Below are 23279 nucleotides of genomic sequence, written 5' to 3' on the forward strand. Positions count from 1 at the left end.
TTTTTACCGTGACGATTTTCGGTAAGATTGGGCGAGTGGAGATGGCAACTTGCCCGGTGTGTGGGATGCGGGATGAGACGCTGTCCCATTTGCTGGCGTTATGTCCGCAGTTAAAAGATTTTAAGCACTATGTTCGACAGTTATGTGAGGTTTTTTTTGCTGGGTGGGGATCCCGTGGGACAAAATTTTGAGATGGGGATTGCAAGAGAGTCTGCTTTTGGGAAGGTAAAGATGGGCTAGAAAAGGTGGTGTAAATAATGCATCTACAACGTTGCAGGCAGCTACTGCTGGGATGCCATTCATTCATGCATTTAAAATGGCAAAAAAAAACATAACTCAATCATCATTACGACATGGATTATTTGTACTTTCACAGGGGGATAATTTCGATTTTGGCCGATTGTGTAAAACAGGCAATTTTGATTCAGTCCACCGTTATACTAAATGCACCTTTTTCCAACTCCGTAACATTGCCTGCCTCCGCCCCTGCCTCAGCTCTTCTGCTGTTGAAACCCTCATCCATTCAATGGGCTGCTTTGAGTATTTTTGGAGCCGCACTCATCCAGGCAAGTGGAGAGTATTCCATCATACTCCTGACTTGTGCCTTGCAGACGGTGGAAAGGTTTTGGGGAGTAACGAGGGTGAGTCACTTGCCACAGAATAATCAGCCTCTGACCTGCTCTTATAGCCACAGTATTTATGTGGCTGGTCCAGTTAAGTTTCTGGTCAATGGTGACCCCAGGATGTTGCTGATGGGGGATTTGGTAATGGTAATGCCTTTGAATGTCAAGCACAGGTGGCTAGATTCTCTCTTGTTGGAGATAGTCATTATCTGGCACTCGTGTGGTGTGAATGTTATTTACCACTTATCAGCCCAAGCCTAAATGTCGCCCAGGTCTTGCTGCATTTCTATCCCTTTGCTGATGATTGAGAGTAGACTGATAGGACTGTAATTGGCCATAGAAACATAGAAACATAGAAAATAGGTGCAGGAGAAGGCCATTCGGCCCTTCTAGCCTGCACCGCCATTCAATGAGTTCATGGCTGAACATTCAACTTTAGTACCCCATTCCTGTTTTCTCGCCATACCCCTTGATCCCCCTAGTAGTAAGGACCTCATCTAACTCCTTTTTGAATATATTTAGTGAATTTGCCTCAACAACTTTCTGTGGTAGAGAATTCCACAGGTTCACCACTCTCTGGGTGAAGAAGTTCCTCCGCATCTCGGTCCTAAATGGCTTACCCCTTATCCTTAGACTGTGACCTCTGGTTCTGGACTTCCCCAACATTGGGAACATTCTTCCTGCATCTAACCTGTCTAACCCCGTCAGAATTTTAAATGTTTCTATGAAGTCCCCTCTCATTCTTCTGAACTCCAGTGAATACAAGCCCATTTGATCCAGTCTTTCTTGATAGGTCAGTCCCGCCATCCCGGGAATCAGTCTGGTGAACCTTCGCTGCACTCCCTCAATAGCAAGAATGTCCTTCCTCAGGTTAGGAGACCAAAACTGAACACAATACTCCAGGTGTGGCCTCACCAATGCCCTGTACAACTGTAGCAACACCTCCCTGCCCCTGTACTCAAATCCCCTTGCTATGAAGGCCAACATGCCATTTGCTTTCTTAACCGCCTGCTGCACCTGCATGCCAACCTTCAATGACTGATGTACCATGACACCCAGGTCTCTTTGCACCTCCCCTTTTCCTAATCTGTCACCATTCAGATAATAGTCTGTCTCTCTGTTTTTACCACCAAAGTGGATAACCTCACATTTATCCACATTATACTTCATCTGTCATGCATTTGCCCACTCACCTAACCTATCCAAGTCGCTCTGCAGCCTCACAGCATCCTCCTTGCAGCTCACACTGCCACCCAACTTAGTGTCATCCGCAAATTTGGAGATACTACATTTAATCCCCTCATCTAAATCATTAATGTACAGTGTAAACAGCTGGGGCCCCAGCACAGAACCTTGCGGTACCCCACTAGTCACTGCCTGCCATTCTGAAAAGTACCCATTTACTCCTACTCTTTGCTTCCTGTCTGACAACCAGTTCTCAATCCATGTCAGCACACTACCCCCAATCTTTGCACATCAATCTCTTGTGTGGGACCTTGTCGAACGCCTTCTGAAAGTCCAAATATACCACATCAACTGGTTCTCCCTTGTCCACTCTACTGGAAACATCCTCAAAAAATTCCAGAAGATTTGTCAAGCATGATTTCCCTTTCACAAATCCATGCTGACTTGGACCTATCATGTCACCTCTTTCCAAATGCACTGCTATGACATCCTTAATAATTGATTCCATCATTTTACCCACTACCGATGTCAGGCTGACCGGTCTATAATTCCCTGTTTTCTCTCTCCCTCCTTTTTTAAAAAGTGGGGTTACATTGGCTACCCTCCACTCTATAGGAACTGATCCAGAGTCAATGGAATGTTGGAAAATGACTGTCAATGCATCCACTATTTCCAAGGCCACCTCCTTAAGTACTCTGGGATGCAGTCAATCAGGCCCTGGGGATTTATCGGCCTTCAATCCCATCAATTTCCCCAACACAATTTCCCGGCTAATAAGGATTTCCCTCAGTTCCTCCTCCTGACTAGACCCTCCGAGCCCTTTTATAACCGGAAGGTTGTTTGTGTCCTCCTTCGTGAATACCGAACCAAAGTACTTGTTCAATTGGTCCGCCATTTCTTTGTTCCACGTTATGACCAGATTGGATTTGTCCTGCTTTTTGTGGACGGGACATACCTGGGCAATTTTCCACATTGTTGTATAGATGCCAATGTTGCAGCTTGGCTAGAGGCGCGGCTAGAGGCGCGGCTAGTTCTCGAGCACAAGTCTTCAGTACTACAGCCGGGATGTTGTCGGGGCCCATAGCCTTTGCTGTATCCAGTGCGCTCAGTCATTTCTTGATATCACGTGGAGTGAGTCGAATTGGCTGAAGACTGGCTTCTGTGATGGTGGGAACCTCAGGAGGAGGCTGATATGGATCATCCACTCGGCACTTCTGGTTGTAGATGGTTGCAAACGCTTCAGCCTTGTCTTTTGCACTCGCGTGCTGGGCTCCGCCATCACTGAGGATGGGGATATTCATGGGGCCTCCTCCTCCTGTTAGTTGTTTAATTGTCCACCACCATTCACGACTGGATGTGGCAGGACTGCAGAGCTTTGATCTGATCCGTTGGTTGTGGGATTGATTAGCTCTGTCTATAGCATGCTTACTTCCATTGTTTAGCATGCATGTAGTCCTGAGTTGCAGCTTCCCCAGGTTGGCACCTCATTTTTAGGTAAGCCTTGTACTACTCCTGGCATGCTCTTCTACACTCCTCATTGAACCAGAGTTGGTTCCCTGGCTTGATGGTAATGGTAGAGTGAGGGATATGCCGGGCCATGATTGTGGTGGAATACAATTCTGCTGCTGGTGATGGCCCACAGAGCCTCATGGATGCCCAGTTTTGAGCTGCTAGATTTGTTCTGAATCTATCCCATTTAGCACAGTAGTAGTGCCATACAACATGATGGAGGGTGTACTCAGTGTGAAGATGGGACTTCATCTTCACAATCACTGTGGGTGGTCACTACTACCAATGCTGTCATGGACAGATGAGTCTGTGACAGATAGATTGGTGAGGATGAAGTCAGGTCAGGAGTAGATTTTTCCTTCGTGTTGGTTCTGTCACCACCTGCCGCAGGCTCAGATTGACAGGTATGTCCTTCAGAACTCGGCCAGCTCGGTCAGTAGTAGTGCTACCAAGCCACTCTTGGTGAAGTCCCCCACCCAGAGTACATTCTGTTCCCTTGCTACCCTCAGTGCTTCTTCCAAGTGGTTTCAACATTAATGATTATTGATTCATCAGCTGTTGGAGGGTGGTTGTTTGCAATCAACAGGAGGTTTCCTTGACTATGTTTGACCGTTGCCTTGAGACTTCATGGGGTTAGAAGTCAATGGTCAGGACTCCCAGGGCCACTCCCTCCCGACTGTAAACCACTGTGTCGTCTCCTTTGGTGGGTCCGCCCTGCCAGTGGGACAGGACATACCCTGGGATAGTAGAACCATAGAATGGTTACAGCACACAAGGAGGCCATTTGGCCCGTCGAGCCCGAGCTGGGTCTCTGCAAGAGCACTTCAGCTAGTCCCACGCCCCGCGCCATAGAATCATAGCATCATAGTAGTGATGGAGGAGTCTGGGGCATTGGCTGGAAGGTATGAATCTGTGAGTATGACTATGTCAGGCTTGAAAGTCCTCGATCAAAGATTCACATACACCATCTTAGATCACTGATTGTAAATTTACTTAAAAGATTAAACGATTCACCCAGACCAACGTGACCAGCCTGCAGATGACGGGGACGAAAGTGAGACATTCTCTGGCATTCCTGGCAGTCACAGACATGTTCTGAAGGCAATACTGAAGCTTTGAAAATATCAATAGATGACTGGGAGGAAGCAGCAATCAATCGACTGAGATGACAGTGCACAATCACGGCCAATGTTACTGGCTTTGAGACTGCTTAGAACCCAGTGTGTTAACACCAAGCAACGGGAATCAAAGCAGAACATTGGGCGAACTTCTCTCTTCATGTCGTGACACGTGGTCCCATTGAAAAGGAAGGAAATTTACAAGTCCATGCCTTCAAAGAGAGGTATAATCACAAGACATCTTGTTCATCATGCAGCTCTTGAGCAAATTTAGCCCCAGTGGGGAGGATTAAGTGAAAGTGGGAGAGAAAGCATGAACTTACATTTATATCGTGTGTTTTATGTCCCCAAGGATGTCCTAAAGCTCTTCAGAGCCAATTAATTATTTTTGAAGGCACTGTTGTAATACAGTAGACACCTCAAATCACTGGAGAAATACCACCAATGATGTCTCCGCAAGATCCTGCAAATCCCTGGGAGGACAGACTCACCAATGTCAGTGTTCTCGATCAGGCCAACATCCCCAGCATCGAGGCACTGACCACACTCGACCAGCTCCGTTGGGCGTGCCACATTGTTCGCATGTCAAACACAAGACTCCCAAAGCAAGCGCTCTACTCGGAACCCCTACACGGTAAGCGAGCCCCAGGTGGGCAGAGGAAACATTTCAAGAACACCCTCAAAGCCTTCTTGATAAAATGCAACATCCCCACTGACACCTGGGAATCCCTGGCCTAAGACCGCCCTAAGTGGATGAAGAGCATCCGGGAGGGCGCTGAGCACCTCGAGTCTCGTCGCTGAGAGCATGCAGAAAACAACCGCAGGCAGCGGAAGGAGTGTGCGGCAAACCAGACTCCCCACCCACCTTTTCCTTCAACGACTGTCTGTTCCACCTGTGACAGAGACTGTAATTCCCCTATTGGACTCGATTTCAAGGGACTGCCTATGACCGGATGACGTAATGCTGGCAAACATGGCTGCCATTATGCACACACATAGGTCCCACAGATGAGATAAATGGCCAGTCAATTTGTTTTTGGTGATCTTCGAATAGTGTGACGGAATCTTTTATGTCCACCTGAACAGGCAGGCAGGACCTTGGTGAAGCATCTCATCCAAATGACAGCACTTCTGTCAAAGTAGCACTCACGCGGTACTACGCTGAAGTGTCGGCCTAGATTACGTGGTCATGTCGTGCAGTGAGGCTTGAACCCAGGACCTTCCAACTCAGAGGCAAGAATGCTACTAATCAGCTAAGTTGACTCCATAAAGACAATTATAAATGAAAAATACTTGTTGGGTGGCCCTCAGTCTATTCCACAAATTCTGAACCGAAATGGGGCACCTGAACTGGTTAATTCTCTGTGGTTGTGTGCAGTCTTCAAGCTGCAAGTAGAACATATTTAGAAAGATGAAGGGCATTACCTGAGCATCCTAAGCAGCACCCCTGTGCCCTGACCACTTCCTTCCCGGGGCCCAGGACTTTATAAATGAGCTGGCAAGTTTCTGCTCGCTGTACTCTTTGTGAGCTGAACTTTGAACTGCTATGTGCAAGGTATCACTGTGCCTTTCTGCACCCGTCCCTCTGACTCCCCTTGTATGAAGGAGTGTTGTGAGAAGGGATGATTGGTCCCTGCTCACTATCTCTCTGATTGGGTGCAGTGACATTGACACTGGTGCCACCCTTCTGAGGAGGAAGAGTAAGCAAGCGTACAAAGGTGGGTACATTGACTTTGGCACTGCTCCTGATGCTGGAAAACAGCTTCCTCATGTGCTCCCAAGTACAGCGGACCAAGAAGACTACATTTACTGGCTTTGCTATCTCAAGTGATGCAGCTTGAACCTCTGACTTAACAGGTGTGTGGACTTTAGCTCCAAAGAGGTCCACTCCCCCCCGCCCGCCATGCCCACCCTCACCTGCTCCCACACCTCCAAGGAATTGGGCACTCAATGCTGGAATCTTCCCCAATCAACATCACTAAATAGATTATCTGGTCATTATCACATTACTGTTTGTGGGAGCTTGCTGTGTGCAAATTGGCAGACGGGTTTCCTACATTACAACAGTGACTACACTTCAAATGGCTGAAAAGTGCTATGGGACGTCCGGTGGTTGTGAAAGGCGCTATATAAATGCAAGTCTTTATTTTTTCTTCTTCTTCGGCATCATTGGACACATTTGGACTTTGCAACAATGCTCAATCTCCAACTAGCTGCTATGCCCCTTCAATAGTGTTAACTCCAATTCTAAGGTGAGCAGCGGTCCTTTAAGAGCTGCGGACTTGCCCAAATTTACATCTTCCCTCCATCCGGCGTGCAGAGGCTTTTCCACGTGCAGGAAACATGCCTAAATGATGACATGGTGTTTGCCCCAAACAACTCAGGAATGGCAGCCTCCCGGGACCTTGTTGCCACTGCTCCCAGCTGGCAAATTTTGGACTTGCAAAAATCAGAGTGAATGTATACTGCTATAAATACATACGTGCCACTTCCACTGATTTGTATAAAATATGTAAGCAATTGTTTTCACAGCAGGACTGTATGAATTTGTACAGCCTTGGAGATAGGTAAATGATCGCACATGCACACATGTGTGAGAGGCACGGAGGAAAAATAAGCCATGAACAACTGAAGCGTGTTTCAAATATCAACGTTATTAATGGTCTTTCAGGCAGCTGTCACAGTGTGAAATTGGTTTTTATCTGGCTGCTTTTCGAGAATCTTACATATATAAATCCCTTGTCTTTCCCCCTCCTTGTGAACCAGACTATGATTAACTTCTCAGTTCCACCTGTAATGTCAGTCGCAGAAGATTTTCATTTAATTTATTTAATTTCATTATAGATTTTATCCAAAAGTTGTTTCGATTGTCTTCCCCTCCTGTTGATAAATGTGCTGAGCAGTGTGTTTAGGGTTAAGGTTAAATAGATCCAGACTCTGCCAGGTTCACTCCCGGGTCTGTGTTGCCAGCTTATCTCTGGGGGAACAACAATTAACTTCTGCGCCCCCCCCGTTACCTGGCCGGTGGGGCGGGCAGTGAGGCGGTTAAAGTGGGGTGACCCCTGTTGAATATTTGGTTGAGAACATAAGAATTAGGAACAGGAGTAGGTCATCTAGCCCCTCGAGCCTGCTCCACCATTCAACAAGATCATGGCTGATCTGGCCGTAGACTCAGCTCCACTTACCCGCCCGCTCCACGTAACCCTTAATTCCCTTATTGGTTAAAAAACTATCTATCTGTGACTTGAATGCATTCAATGAGCTAGCCTCAACTGCTTCCTTGGGCAGAGAATTCCACAGATTCACAACCTTCTGGGAGAAGAAATTCCTTCTCAACTCGGTTTTAAATTGGCTCCCCCGTATTTTGAGGCTGTGCCCCCTAGTTCTAGTCTCCCCGACCAGTGGAAACAACCTCTCTGTCTCTATCTTGTCTATCCCTTTCATTATTTTAAATGTTTCTATAAGATCACCCCTCATCCTTCTGAACTCCAACGAATAAAGACCCAGTCTACTCAATCTCTCATCATAAGGTAACCCCCTCATCTCCGGAATCAGCCTAGTGAATCGTCTCAGTACCCCCTCCAAAGCTAGTATATCCTTCCTTAAGTAAGGTGATCAAAACTGCACGCAGTGCTCCAGGTGCAGCCTCACCAATACCCTATACAGTTGCAGAAGGACCTCGCTGCTTTTGTACTCCATCTCTCTCGCAATGAAGGCCAACATTCCATTCGCCTTCCTGATTACCTGCTGCACCTGCAAACTAACCTTTTGGGATTCATGCACAAGGAGCCTACGGCCACACTAGCCTGAAAATGCCCGATCTAGTCTGATCTCGGAAACCAAGCAGACTGAGGCCTGGTTAGTACTTGGATGGGAGACTGCCTGGGAATACCAGGTGCAGTAGGCTTTGCCGGACAATCCACAATAACATCCATCTGGTCCGGGACCTCATCCATTATTCCCAGGAGGCTGGTCTGTCGGTCGCCTTCCTATCCCTCGATCAAGAGAAGGCGTTCGACAGGGTGGATCACGACTATCTGCTCGGAACTCTGCGCGCTTTCGGGTTCGGGACGCATTTCGTCGCCCGGATCCGACTTTTGTACGCCGCCGCGGAGTGTCTGATTAAGGTTAACGGGTCCTTGACGGCGCCCCTTCGCTTTGGGAGAGGGGTGCACCAGGGATGCCCCATGTCCGGCCAGTTATACGCCGTCTGCGTGGAGCCTTTCCTGCGCCTCCTGCGGACGAGGTTGACGGGACTGGCTCTGCAAGGGCCGGGCGTGGAGGTCGTCCTCTTGGCTTACGCCGATGACGTGCTCCTCACGGTAGAGAATCCCGCTGACCTGCGGAGGATGCGTGAGTGCCAGGAGATTTACTCGGCCGCGTCCTCCGCCAGAATCAACTGGGAAAAATGTTCCGGACTCCTGGTGGGTCAGTGGCGGGTGGACTCCCTGCCGGAGGAGCTCAGGCCTTTTGCCTGGAGCACGACCCATCTCCTCTATCTGGGAGTCTACCTTAGCCCCGACGAGGAAGCCTGGCCGGCGAACTGGCAGGAGCTGGAGGCCAAGGCCGTCGCTCGCCTAGGGCGCTGGACAGGACTGCTCCGAGTGCTGTCCTACAGGGGTCGAGCGCTAGTCATAAACCAGCTGGTGGCCGCCATGTTGTGGTACCGGCTGGTCACTTTGACCCCTCCCCCTGCGTTTGTCGCCAAGATACAGAAGAAGCTGGTGGACTTCTTCTGGAACAACAGGAAGCACTGGGTCTCTGCGGCGGTCTTGAGACTCCCGCTTGGGGAGGGCAGTCAGTCGTTGGTGTGCGTCAGCACCCAGCTCGCGACTTTCCGTCTTCAGACCCTGCAGAGATACCTTTACGTCGAGCCCCCTCCTAGGTGGCGTGCTCTGGCGACGTATTTCTTCCGCCAGCAGCACGGCCTCAATTACGACACGCAGCTCCTGTTTGTGAGTGTGGGGGGCGTCAGGACCGCCCTCCGGGAGCTGCCTGTCTTTTACAAGGAACTCATCAGGGTCTGGAACAAAGTTTCCACCAAGCGCAGCTCTCCACCAGCTGGAGTGGTGGCCGTCCTGCAGGAGCCGCTGCTCGGGAATCCGTACCTCCACGACCAAGGTTTTAGGTGGCGGTCGGACGAGAGGGCTGTGGCTGGTGAGGTGACCAGGGTCAGGGACCTGCTCGATGGCGGAGGAGCGGGCTGGATGGCGCCAGACACGCTGGCACGGCGCCTAAATTCTGCCAACGTCCGCCACGCGGCCGATGCCATCGAGTCGCTAAAAAGAGCTCTGGGCCCCGACTCTGTTAGGTGCATCGAGGAGGCTCAAGCACGTGGGGAGATCCCGTCCGAACTGACCCCCGAACGGACGGAATTCCTCATCGGCGCCAAACCCCGGAACCTCCCTCGGGGGCCGGCGCCTCACAACTTGAGCCGCCTCGAGGAAATCCCCTCTGTGCCTTTCAGTTCTGCGCGGAGGGGTTTCCTGTACGGGCTGCTCCTGCACACTCTCAACTTTGCCATCCTCGCCGGCCGTCCGGACACGCCATGGCGTACCATCTTGCCATCCGGAGGAGGCGGGGGTCCCCGATGGAGGGCACTCTATGCGGGAGTCCTCCCACTATTCATTGGGGACTTGGCCTGGAGGGTGGTGCACGGAGCAGTGCCGTGCAACAAATTTTTAAGCCGGTTCACGGACTCCCAGGCCACCTGCAATTTCTGCGGTCTGGAGGAGTCCGTGTTCCATGTTTTTATTGAGTGCACGAGGTTGCAGCCCCTGTTTCATTATCTAAAGGGGCTGCTCCTGAAATTCTGGCTGCACTTCTCTCCTGATCTTTGGGCACCCTGTGCGGAGGGGAGCGGGTAGGTCCGAGGGCCTCCTCGTAGGACTGCTCCTGGGCACGGCCAAGGATGCCATCAGCCGGTCCAGGCAGCGGGCGGTCGAAGGGGTCGTTCAACCTGACTGCCTGCCTCTCTTCCGCTCTTACATCCGGTCCAGGGTGTCCTTGGAGATGGAGCACGTGGTGTCCAACGGTATGCTCGCGGCCTTCCGCGAGAGGTGGGCACCGGAGGGACTGGAGTGCATCATCATGCCCGGCAACCAAATTTTAATTTGATTTTACGTTTTAAAGTTTAATTTGTTTTAATTGCTGGTGCTTTTAGTGTCCCCCTCCCCTTTTATAGGGGGCACTTGGAGAAAAAATATGTTTTTGTGCCAAAAAAAAAACCACAAAAAAATAAAAGGGCCTGTAAATGTTTGGTGTTTCCCCCAGATCGGGGGGGCACGGTTTAATGTTTTTTGTTTACTCCCAAAAAGAGTTTCATGCACAAGGACCCCCAGGTCCCTCTGCACCGCAGCATGTTGTAATTTCTCCCCATTCAAATAATATTCCCTTTTAATGTTTTTTTTCCCAAGGTGGATGACCTCACACTTTCCGACATTGTATTCCATCTGCCAAACCTTAGCCCATTCGCTTAACCTATCTAAATCTCTTTGCAGCCTCTCTGTGTCCTCTACACAACCCGCTTTCCCACTAATCTTAGTGTCATCTGCAAATTTTGTTATACTACACTCTGTCCCCTCTTCCAGGTTATCTATGTATATTGTAAACAGTTGTGGTCCCAGCACCAATCCCTGTGGCACACCACTAACCACCGATTTCCAATTCGAAAAGGACCCATTTATCCCGGCTCTCTGCTTTCTGTTAGCCAGCCAATTCTCTATTCATGCTAATACATTTCCTCTGACTCCGCTTACCTTTATCTTCTGCAGTAACCTTTTGTATGGCACCTTATCGAATGCCTTTTGAAAATCTAAATACACCACATCCATCGGTACACCTCTATCCACCATGCTCGTTATATCCTCAAAGAATTCCAGTAAATTAGTTAAACATGATTTCCCCTTCATGAATCCATGCTGCGTCTGCTTGATTGCACTATTCCTATCTAGATGTCCCGCTATTTCTTCCTTAATGATAGTTTCAAGCATTTGCCCCACTACAAATGTTAAACTAACCGACCTATAGTTACCTGCCTTTTGTCTGCCCCCTTTTTTAAACAGAGGCATTACATTAGCTCCTTTCCAATCCGCTGGTACCTCCCCAGAGTCTAGAGAATTTTGGTAGATTATAACGAATGCATCTGCTTTAACTTCCGCCATCTCTTTTAATACCCTGGGATGCATTTCATCAGGACCAGGGGACTTGTCTACCTTCAGTCCCATTAGCCTGTCCAGTACTATCCCCCTAGTGATAGTGATTGTCTCAAGGTCCTCCCTTCCCACATTCCCGTAACCAGCAATTTTTGGCATGGTTTTTGTGTCTTCCACTGTGAAGACCGAAGCAAAATAATTGTTTAAGGTCTCAGCCATTTCCACATTTCCCATTATTAAATCCCCCTTCTCATCTTCTAAGGGACCAACATTTACTTTAGTCTCTCTTTTCCGTTTTATATATCTGTAAAAGCTTTTACTATCCGTTTTCATATTTTGCGCAAGTTTACCTTCGTAATCTATCTTTCCTTTCTTTATTGCTTTCTTAGTCATTCTTTGCTGTCGTTTAAAATTTTCCCAATCTTCTAGTTTCCCACTAACCTTGGCCACCTTATACGCATTGGTTTTTAATTTGATACTCTCCTTTATTTCCTTGGTTATCCACGGCTGGTTATCCCTTCTCTTACTACCCTTCTTTTTCACTGGAATATATTTTGTTGAGCACTATGAAAGAGCTCCTTAAAAGTCCTCCACTGTTCCTCAATTGTGCCACCGTTTAGTCTGTGTTTCGAGTCTACTTTAGCCAACTCTGCCCTCATCCCACAATAGTCCCCTTTGTTTAAGCACAGTACGCTCATTTGAGAGCTACTTCCTCACCCTCAATCTGTATTACAAATTCAACCATACTGTGATCACTCATTCCGAGAGTATCTTTTACTACGAGATCGTTTATTATTCTTGTCTCATTACACAGGACCAGATCTAAGATAGCTTGCTCCCTTGTAGGTTCTGTAACATACTGTTCTAAGAAACAATCCCGTATGCATTCTATGAATTCCTCCTCCAGGCTACCCCGTGCGATTTGATTTGACCAATCGATATGTAGGTTAAAATCCCCCATGATTACTGCCACTCCTTTTTCACATGCTGTTCCTTTTTCACATGAGATGATTGGCAAAAGAACCAGAGGGGTGATGAGGACATTTTTTTTTTTATACAGCATTATGATCTGGAATACACTGTCTGAAAAGCTGGTGGAAGCAGATTAATAGTAACTTTCAAAAGGGAATTTGACAAGTACTCGAAGAGGAACAATTTGTGTGGCTATTGGGAAAGAGCAGGTGTGGGGTGGGGTGGTGGTGTGGGAACGTTGAAGGCAAAAGCACAGGAGGCATCTCAACTAATGAGCAGCCTTTAACAAGGGGTAGTGTAATGGTTATCTTACTGGACTGGTAATCTATGGGCTAGACTTTCCCTAAAGCCCCTCATCGCCCGATTGCCGTCCAGAAACACCGCTAACATTCTGCAACTAACGCTGGTGAAAATTTCCATAATAAAGGTAAAAAATATCGCCCGCCGGGAAAATCGATCTTGTGCCAGTATTCTTGGCGGTTTCTCGGTGGTTAAAGGCGAAATTAAGTGAAACGGGCGGTTCTTACTAGAATGGACGGTAAGTACTTAGGGCCCAAATTTCCCCATGAGTTGCACCGTTTTTTTGGGTGAAACTTGATTTTTCTGGTGTATCTTTTAAGTTGCAAATATAGCCATTTAATTTGCGCGAGTGTAAGTGAGTTAGTTAGGTTTTTTGTTCGGTCAGTTTTTTTTTCAAAAGGGGGAATTCCCAGCCACTTACACCATTTATGCCAATTTGGCCAGAAAAGAGTTGTACTAAACTAACTTAGGGCAGCGTATGTGTCCACGTTTGTCCGCACAGAAAGATCTTACTTACAGTTAAGGAATTGCCGCAAGTAACTACATTTAAAGCACCAAACAAAGCACCGAACAAAGCACAAAAAGTAATAAGCAATTAATTAACAAATAAAATAGAAGAAACCCTGCACCTAAAGCACCAAGACCAAAGTAATAAACAATCAATAAATAACACATAAAAAAATAGAAGGAACCCTGCACTTAAAGCACCAAGACCAAAATAATAAACAATCAATAAATAACACATTAAAAAATGGAAGGAACCCTGCACCTAAACAACATTTCAAGCACCACCAAGCACCAAAGAAAGCACAAGCAGTAATAACAATTCAATAACAAATAAAGAAGTGAAGTGAATAATTAAAGTAACAAGTAAAAGAACTGCATCAAATCCTATCTTAAACTGAACGGGCAATTAAGAAATTGGCGCAAGTAAGTAAGTAAGGACTTGCACCCAAGTACCAAACATTGCAAATAAAAGTTTAAATAACTCATTAAAAATAAAGAACTCAGGTAAACAATTGATTAACAAATAAAGAATTGTCGTAAATCTTACCTTGACTTGAACTTGGCCGGGGAAGGCAGCGGGCCGGCCTGCACAGGAAGCCATTCGGCCTGGGAAAGGGGCGGCCGGAAAAGACGCATCGGGAGGCTGAAGGGAGGGGGAGGGGGAGGGGGAGGAGAGGCTGGGCTGGCTGGGCTCGGCACACACTGGCAAGCCCATCGGCCAGGGCTGGGGGGGGGGGGGGGCGTGCGAAGCAGAGCGACCGAACGCGGCATCGGTGGGGCGGGGGGGAGGGGGGGGGGAGAGGAGGGGAGAGAGAAAGAGAGTTGCTAGCTGGCCTTCATATCGGGGGGGCGGTGAGGTGGGGGGGGGGGGCGACCGAACGCGGCATCTTAATTTGCATACAAACAGCAACACAGGCAGGACACTGCTGCAAGTTTCGGCGCTGCTGCGCATGCGCGAACACCGGACCCGACACCACTGCGCATGCGTGACGCAGCCGGCACTGATTTCGGTGCAGGGCTGTAGCTCCGCGCCCCCCCCCCCCCCCCACACCCCCAACTGTTTAATCTGCACCGCGCCAGGGCACTCCAGACTTTTCAGAACGGCCAAGATGGGGCCATTTTTTTCTAGCGCCGTTTCCAGCGCACAAAAACGGCGCCTAAAGGGCAAGTACGGCAAAAGAAAAACGGGTTGGCCAAAATTGGGCCCTTAAAATTTAATCCGAGGCTGCGATTGGGCCGAGGGAGCGGGGAAAACTAAAAAAAAATGTTTCACTTAAACAAAAAATAAAAAGTTAGAAAACTTTTTAACTATTACTTTTTAACGTAATCGCTGTTTTAGAATTTTAAAAATAATAATTAAAAAACTTTTAACTTATCTTTCTTTGCAGGGTACTCACCTACCGCCCTGTTTCAGGCAGCTTTTCGTGGGTGGGTTCCTCGGCAGTGAATATGGGTCCCCGTTGAGGAAAAACTCATATCCTGGCGGTTTTGTGGGCGGTTTGCTCCCAGACGGTATTTTCAAAATGGGAGCGGAACTCTTTAAAAAATAAAGAGGAAACTTTCGCCGGACGGTTTTTCATCAACAAACAGCTGTATCGCCGAGAAAACCGCCGAAAATGAAGGGGAAAATCTAGCCCAAAGGTCGACAATAATAATCCAGAGAACGTGAGTTCAAATCCCACCGCGGCAATTTAAGAATTAGAACTACATTTTTAAAAATGTACAAGAATGAATCAGATTCAGTAAAAAAAAACCTCCCCGCTGCACTGATGGCCTTCAGGGTCGGAAATCTGCCGTCTTTGCCCGGTCTGGCCTTTATGTGACCACCCCTCCCAGTACCACACCAAGATTGTTGACTCTAAACTGCCCTCTGAAGTAGCCTAGCAAGACATTCCGTTAGGTCAAACTGCTACAAAGAGTACCACACGGACTGCAGCGATTCACGAAGGCAGCCTACCACCACCTTCTCAGGGCAACTAGGGATGGGCAATAAATGCCGGCCTTGCCAGCAATGCCCATACCCTCAGAATATTTATTTTTTTAAAGACTAAAAGGCAAAGGAGACTAAGACGTGACAGGCAAAGCTGAAGGGGCATAGTAACCCACGGTGCAGATATAATAAGTTATAGTAAGTTTTATTTATATAGCACCTTTAACGTGATAAAACATCCCAAGACGCTTCACAACAGTGTTACAGACAAACAGATAAATTTGACACTGAGCCACCGAAGAAATTAAGGCAGACAATCAAAAGCTTGTTGAAAGTGATAGGTTTTAAGGAGCGTCTTAAAGGAGGAAAGAGATGTAGAGAGGTGTAGAGGTTTAGGGAGAGAGTTCCAGAGCTTAGGGTCCAAACAGCTGAAGGCACGGCCACCGATGGTTGAGCAGTTATAATGAGGGATGTTCAAGAGGACAGAATTTGAGGAGCACAGACATCTTGTGGGGTTGTGAGGCTGAAAAAGATTACAGAGATATGGAGGGGCAAGTCCATGGAGTGATTTGTAAACAAAGATGAGAATTTTGAAATCGAGGCATTGTTTAACTGGGAGCCAATATAGGTCAGAAAGCAGATGGGTGATGGGTGATCGTGACTTGATGCGGGTTAGTACACAGGCTGCTGAGTTTTGGATGACCTCAAGTTTACATAGTGTGGAATGTGGGAGGCTGGCCAGGAGTGAGATGGAGTAGTCAAGTCTAGAGGTAACAAAGGCATGGATGAGGGTTTCAGCCGCAGAAGAGCTGAGGCAGGGACGGAGGCGGGCAAAGTTATGGAGGTGGAAAAAGGTGTTTTAGTTATGCCGCGGATATGTGGCTGGAAACTCATTAACACCGAGGTTACAAACAGTCTTGTTCACCCTCGGATTGATGCTAGGGAGAGGGATGGAGTCAGTGGTTAGGAAACGCAGTTTGTGGCGGGGATCAAAGCTAATGGCTTCGGTCTTCCAATATTTAATTGGAGGATTTTTCTGCTCATCCAGTACTGGATGTCGGACAAGCAGTCGGACAATTTAGATACCAAGCAGGGGTCGAGAGAAGTGGTGGAGAGGTAGAGCTGGGTGTCGTTAGCGTACATGTGGAAACTGACTCCGTGTTTTCGGATGATATCGCCAAGGGGCAGCATATAGATGAGAAATAGGAGGGGACCAAGGACAGATCCTTGGGGGACACCAGAGGTAACGATGCGGGAGTGGGAAGAGAAGCCATTGCTGGAGATTTTCTGGCTAGGATTAGATAGATAGGAATGGAACCAGGCGAGTGCAGTCCCACCCAGCTGGAAGTTGGTGGAGAGGCGTTGGAGGAGGATGGAGTGGTCAACTGTGTCAAAGGCTACAGACAGGTCCAGAAGGACGAGGAGTGATAGTTTACCTTTGTCACAGTCACAAAGGATGTCATTTGTGACTTTGATGAGAGCCGTTTCATAGAAACATAGAAAATAGGTGCAGGAGTAGGCCATTCGGCCCTTCTAGCCTGCACCGCCATTCAATGAGTTCATGGCTGAACATGCAACTTCAGTACCCCATTCCTGCTTTCTCACCATACCCCTTGATTCCCCTAGTAGTAAGGACTTCATCTAACTCCATCGGTGCTGTGGCAGGGACGAAAGCCAGATTGAAGGGATTCAAATATTGAATTCATGGAAAGATGGTCACGGATTTGGGAGGCGAGAACACGTTCAAGTACTTTGGACACGAAAGGGAGGCTGGAGATGGGCCGATAGCTAGCAAGCAAAGTGGGGTCAAGGGTTGTTTTTTTGAGGAGAGGGGTGATGACAGCAGCCCTCATTGCAAATAATGGAGCAGTCCAACAGTTGACTCTGTAGTGGAAGGTGTTGCAAATGGGTAGCCAACTATGCTACTTGGTGGCACCAACTCAACTGTTTCCGGTCACAGCTGCCAACTGTTTCCGGTCACAGCTGAGTGCTGCTGTCACTGGTTGTTGCCCGCCCTATGCTGCATGGCTGCTGGAGGTGTCCCTGCAGTGGTTCATATGAACAATGACGGACAGGTAAACACCCTCTGGTCCATCGAGCCTGTCCCACTCAATTGTGATACCTTGTACATCGCAATATATACACTCTCCACCCCACTCAAAACCATGTGATCTCCTGGTAGAGGTGAAAAACCAGATTCAAAAATCCCTGGCCAATTTGGGGGGGAAACAGAAATCTGTGAAATTCCTCTCCGACCTATGAAGGCGATCAAAACCAGTCCGGGAGATTCACATCGCGTTCCTCTGCCTGTCCGCTGTCCTGAACTCTGTGCGAGGACTCCTCCCCCACGGTCATGAGCACGGCAGGATCTGCAGACATGTTTGGTGGTGCGTGGAGCTAATAAGTGAACATTGCCTGTTGAGAGGCTTTGTGCAACTGAAAGCATGACATACTGTGATTGGGGCACTGGCGAGGGAGCATCCAACATTATGATTGGTAACCCTTCGTGAAGAAGAGCCGCTACGTGCACTTAACTACGTTTGTGACTTCTGTCACCTCTGACTGCAGATATGAGTATGAAGATCCCGGTGGGTACAGGCCGCAGAGTATCACGTTCGCAGCCTGACCCGCCTTGGTTTCCCACCGCCGGTCCTCTTCCTCCTCAGAGCTTTTAGAACGAGGGGGCACAGTCTCAGGATAAGGGATCGGACATTTAAGACTGAGATGAGGAGGAATTTCTTCACTCAGAAGGTTGTGAATCTTTAGAATTCTCTACCCCAGAGGGCTGTGGACGCTGAGTCGTTGAGTATCTTCAAGGCTGAGATCGATAGACTTCTAGGGGAATCAAGGGATATGAGGATCGGGCAGGAAAGTGGAGATGGGGTCACAGATCGGCCATGATCTTATTGAATGGCGAAGCAGGCTCGAGGGGCAGTATGGCCTACTCCTGCTCCTAATTCTTATGTTCTTATCTTGTTCTCATTAACGTCGACCTGAACAAGAAGGACAGGCAGATTTAACATCTCACTGAAGGGCGGCACCTCTGCAAAGGCAGCCCTTCCTCTGCACCGCACTGGAGCATCAGCCTAGCCTGACATGGAGCTCAAACCCACAGCCATCCGAGACAAGCTTCTGAACAATCGAGCCAAACTGATATGAACAACAAAAAATAAAATGTTTGACCTTTGAGAAGCATAGGAGTTAGCTGTTAAAGCTCTTCTGTTTAACCTTCATATTGGTTGGACAAAGCAAATTGGCCTGGGTAGCCTTGAGGAAGAGTTCATAGAGTGTATCCGGAAATAATTCCTTGAATAGTACATAAGAACATAAGAACATAAGAATTAGGAACAGGAGTAGGCCATCTAGCCCCTCGAGCCTGCTCCGCCATTCAACAAGATCATGGCTGATCTGGCCGTGGACTCAGTTCCACTTACCCGCCCGCTCCCCATAACCCTTAATTCCCTTATTGGTTAAAAATCTATCTATCTGTGATTTGAATACATTCAATGAGCTAGCCTCAACTGCTTCCTTGGGCAGAGAATTCCACAGATTCACAACCCTCTGGGAGAAGAAATTCCTTCTCAACTCGGTTTTAAATTGGCTCCCCCGTATTTTGAGGCTGTGCCCCCTAGTTCTAGTCTCCCCGACCAGTGGAAACAACCACTCTGCCTCTATCTTGTCTATCCCTTTCATTATTTTAAATGTTTCTATAAGATCACCCCTCATCCTTCTGAACTCCAACGAGTAAAGACCCAGTCTACTCAATCTCTCATCATAAGGTAACCCCCTCATCTCCAGAATCAGCCTAGTGAATCGTCTCTGTACCCCCTCCAAAGCCAGTATATCCTTCCTTAAGTAAGGTGACCAAAACTGCACGCAGTGCTCCAGGTGCAGCCTCACAAATACCCGATACTGTTGCAGAAGGACCTCCCTGCTTTTGTACTCCATCCCTCTCGCAATGAATCAAGGGATATGAGGATCGGGCAGGAAAGTGGAGATGGGGTCACAGATCGGCCATGATCTTATTGAATGGCGAAGCAGGCTCGAGGGGCAGTATGGCCTACTCCTGCTCCTAATTCTTATGTTCTTATCTTGTTCTCATTAACGTCGACCTGAACAAGAAGGACAGGCAGATTTAACACCTCACTGAAGGACGGCACCTCTGCAAAGGCAGCCCTTCCTCTGCACCGCACTGGAGCATCAGCCTAGCCTGACATGGAGCTCAAACCCACAGCCATCCGAGACAAGCGGAACCAACCAGGGAGCAGGCTATCTTAGATCTGGTACTGTGTAATGAGACAGGATTAATAAACTATCTCCTAGTAAAGGATCCTCTAGGAATGAGTGACCAGAACATGGTTGAATTTCAAATTCAGTTGGAGGGTGAGAAAGTTGGATCTCAAACCAGTGTCCTAAGCTTAAATAAAGGAGACTACAAAGGTATGAAGGCAGAGTTGGATAAAGTGGACTGGGAAAATAGATTAAAGTATGGGACGGTTGATGAGCAGTGGCAGACATTTAAGGAGCTATTTCATAACTCTCAAGAAAATATATTCCATTGAGAAGGAAAGACTGTAAGAGAAAGGATAACCATCCGTGGCTAACTAAGGAAATAAGGGATGGTATCAAATTGAAAACAAGGACATACAAAGGCATACAAAGTGGCCAAGACTAATGGGAGGCCAGAGGTTTGGGCAACTTTTAAAAGCCAGCAAAGAATGACTAAAAAAATAATAAAGAGAGGAAGATATATTATGAAAATAAACTTGCATGAAATATAAAAACAGATAGTAAGAGTTTCGAAAGATACATAAAAATGAAAAGTGTGGCTAAAGTAAATGTTGGTCTCCTAGAGGATGAGAGTGGGGAATTAATAATGGGGAACAGGGAAATAGCAGAGACTTTGAACAAATATTTTGTATCGGTATTCACAGTAGTAGAAGACACTAAAAACATCCCGATAGTGGATAATCAAGGGGCTATAGGGAGGGTGTCACTACTGCCCTGTACACCATAAGCTTGGTGCCAGATTTGAATTCCTGGTCTTCAAACACTCTCTTCCTCAGGTGACCGAAGGCTGTACTGGCACACTGGAGGCGGTGTTGGACCGCGTCATAGATGTCTGCCCTTGCTGATAGTAGGCTCCCGAGGTATAGAAAATGGTCCACGTTGTCCAAGGCCGCGCCATGGATTTTGATGACCGGGGCCAGTCCTGTGTGACGGGGTCAGGTTGGTGGAGGACCTTTGTCTTACGGATGTTAACTATAAGGCCCAAGCTTTCATTCGCCTCGGTGAAGATGTTGACGATGGCTTGGAGTTCGGCCTCTAAATGTGCGCAGACACAAGCGTCGTCCACATACTGTAGATCGATGACAGAGGATGGATGACCTTGGATCTAGGCTGGAGGTGACGAAGGTTGAACAGGTTGCCATTGGATCTATAGCCCTTCTATATGGCTCAGAGACGTGGACTATATACAATAGACACCTCAAATCGCTGGAGAAGTACCACCAGCGCTGCCTCTGCAAGATCCTGCACATTCACTGGGAAGATAGATGCACCAATATTAGTGTTCTCGCTCAGGCCAACATCCCCAGCATCGAAGCACTGACCACACTCGACCAGCTCCATTGGATGGGCCACACTGTCCGCATGCCCAACATAAGACTCCCTAAGCAAGTGCTCTACTCGGAACTCCTACACGGCAAGCAAGCCCCAGGTGGGCAGAGGAAACGTTTCAAGGACACCTTCAAAGCCTCCTTGATAAAGTGCAACATCCCCACCGGCACCTGGGAATCCCTGGCCAAAGACCACCCAAAGTGGAGGAAGAGAATCCGGGAGGACGCTGAGCACCTCGAGTCTCGTCGCTGAGAGCATGCAGAAATCAAACGCAGACAGCGGAAGGAGCGTGCGGCAAACCAGACTCCCCACCCACCCTTTCCTTCAACAACTGTCTGTCCCACCTGTGACAGAAACTGTAATTCCCATATCGGACTGTACAGTCACCTGAGAACTCACTTTTAGAGTGGAAGCAAGTCTTCCTCGATTTCGAGGGACTGCCTATGATGATGATAGGGAGGGAGGAACTTAGAAACATAGAAACATAGAAAATAGGTACAGGAATAGGCCATTCAGCCCTTCTAGCCTGCATCGCCATTCAATGAGTTCATGGCTGAACATGCAACTTCAGTACCCACTTCCTGCTTTCTCGCCATACCCCTTGATCCCCCAAGTAGTAAGGACTTCATCTAACTCCCTTTTGAATATATTTAGTGAATTGGCCTCAACTACTTTCTGTGGTAGAGAATTCCACAGGTTCACCACTCTCTGGGTGAAGAAGTTTCTCCTCATCTCGGTCCTAAATGGCTTACCCCTTATCCTTAGACTGTGACCCCTGGTTCTGGACTTCCCCAACATTGGGAACATTCTTCCTGCATCTAACCTGTCTAAACCCATCAGAATTTTAAACGTTTCTATGAGGTCCCCTCATTCTTCTGAACTCCAGTGAATACAAGCCCAGTTGATCCAGTCTTTCTTGATAGGTCAGTCCCACCATCCCGGGAATCAGTCTGGTGAATCTTCGCTGCACTCCCTCAATAGCAAGAATGTCCTTCCTCAAGTTAGGAGACCAAAACTGTACACAATACTCCAAGTGTGGCCTCACCAAGGCCCTGTACAACTGTAGCAACACCTCCCTGCCCCTGTACTCAAATCCCCTCGCTATGAAGGCCAACATGCCATTTGCTTTCTTAACCGCCTGCTGTACCTGCATGCCAACCTTCAATGACTGATGTACCATGACACCCAGGTCTCGTTGCATCTCCCCTTTTCCTAATCTGTCACCATTCAGATAATAGTCTGTCTCTCTGTTTTTACCACCAAAGTGGATAACCTCACATTTATCCACATTATACTTCATCTGCCATGCATTTGCCCACTCACCTAACCTATCCAAATCACTCTGCAGCCTCATAGCATCCTCCTCGCAGCTCACACTGCCACCCAACTTAGTGTCATCCGCAAATTTGGAGATACTACATTTAATCCCCTCGTCTAAATCATTAATGTACAATGTAAACAGCTGGGGCCCCAGCACAGAACCTTGCGGTACCCCACTAGTCACTGCCTGCCATTCTGAAAAGTACCCATTTACTCCTACTCTTTGCTTCCTGTCTGACAACCAGTTCTCAATCCACGTCAGCACATTACCCCCAATCCCATGTGCTTTAACTTTGCACATTAATCTCTTGTGTGGGACCTTGTCGAAAGCCTTCTGAAAGTCCAAATATACCACATCAACTGGTTCTCCCTTGTCCACTTTACTGGAAACATCCTCAAAAAATTCCAGAAGGTTTGTCAAGCATGATTTCCCTTTCACAAATCCATGCTGACTTGGACCTATCATGTCACCATTTTCCAAATGCACTGCTATGACATCCTTAATAACTGATTCCATCATTTTACCCACTACTGAGATCAGGCTGACCGGTCTATAATTCCCTGTTTTCTCTCTCCCTCTTTTTTTAAAAAGTGGGGTTACATTGGCTACCCTCCACTCGATAGGAACTGATCCAGAGTCAATAGAATGTTGGAAAATGACTGTCAATGCATCCGCTATTTCTAAGGCCACCTCCTTAAGTACTCTGGGATACAGTCCATCAGGCCCTGGAGATTTATCGACCTTCAATCCCATCAATTTCCCCAACATAATTTCCCGACTAATAAAGATTTCCCTCAGTTCCTCCTCCTTACTCGACCCTCTGACCACTTTTATATCCGGAAGATTGTTTGTGTTCTCCTTAGTGAATACCGAACCAAAGTACTTGTTCAATTGGTCTGCCATTTCTTTGTTCCTCGTTATGACTTCCCCTGATTCTGACTGCAGGGGACCTATGTTTGTCTTTACTAACCTTTTTCTCTTTACATACCTATAGAAACTTTAGCAATCCGCCTTAATGTTCCCTGCAAGCTTCTTCTCGTA

General features: G+C 47.7%; 1 pseudogene; it reads left to right on the forward strand.

The window, feature by feature from the left end:
- Positions 1 to 8223: 8223 nt before the first annotated feature.
- LOC139263668 (5S ribosomal RNA) lies at positions 8224 to 8342 on the forward strand (annotated as a pseudogene).
- The last annotated feature ends 14937 nt before the right edge of the window (positions 8343 to 23279 follow it).

This window comes from Pristiophorus japonicus, chromosome 4 (assembly GCF_044704955.1).
Source record: "Pristiophorus japonicus isolate sPriJap1 chromosome 4, sPriJap1.hap1, whole genome shotgun sequence".
NCBI lineage: Eukaryota > Metazoa > Chordata > Chondrichthyes > Pristiophoridae > Pristiophorus > Pristiophorus japonicus.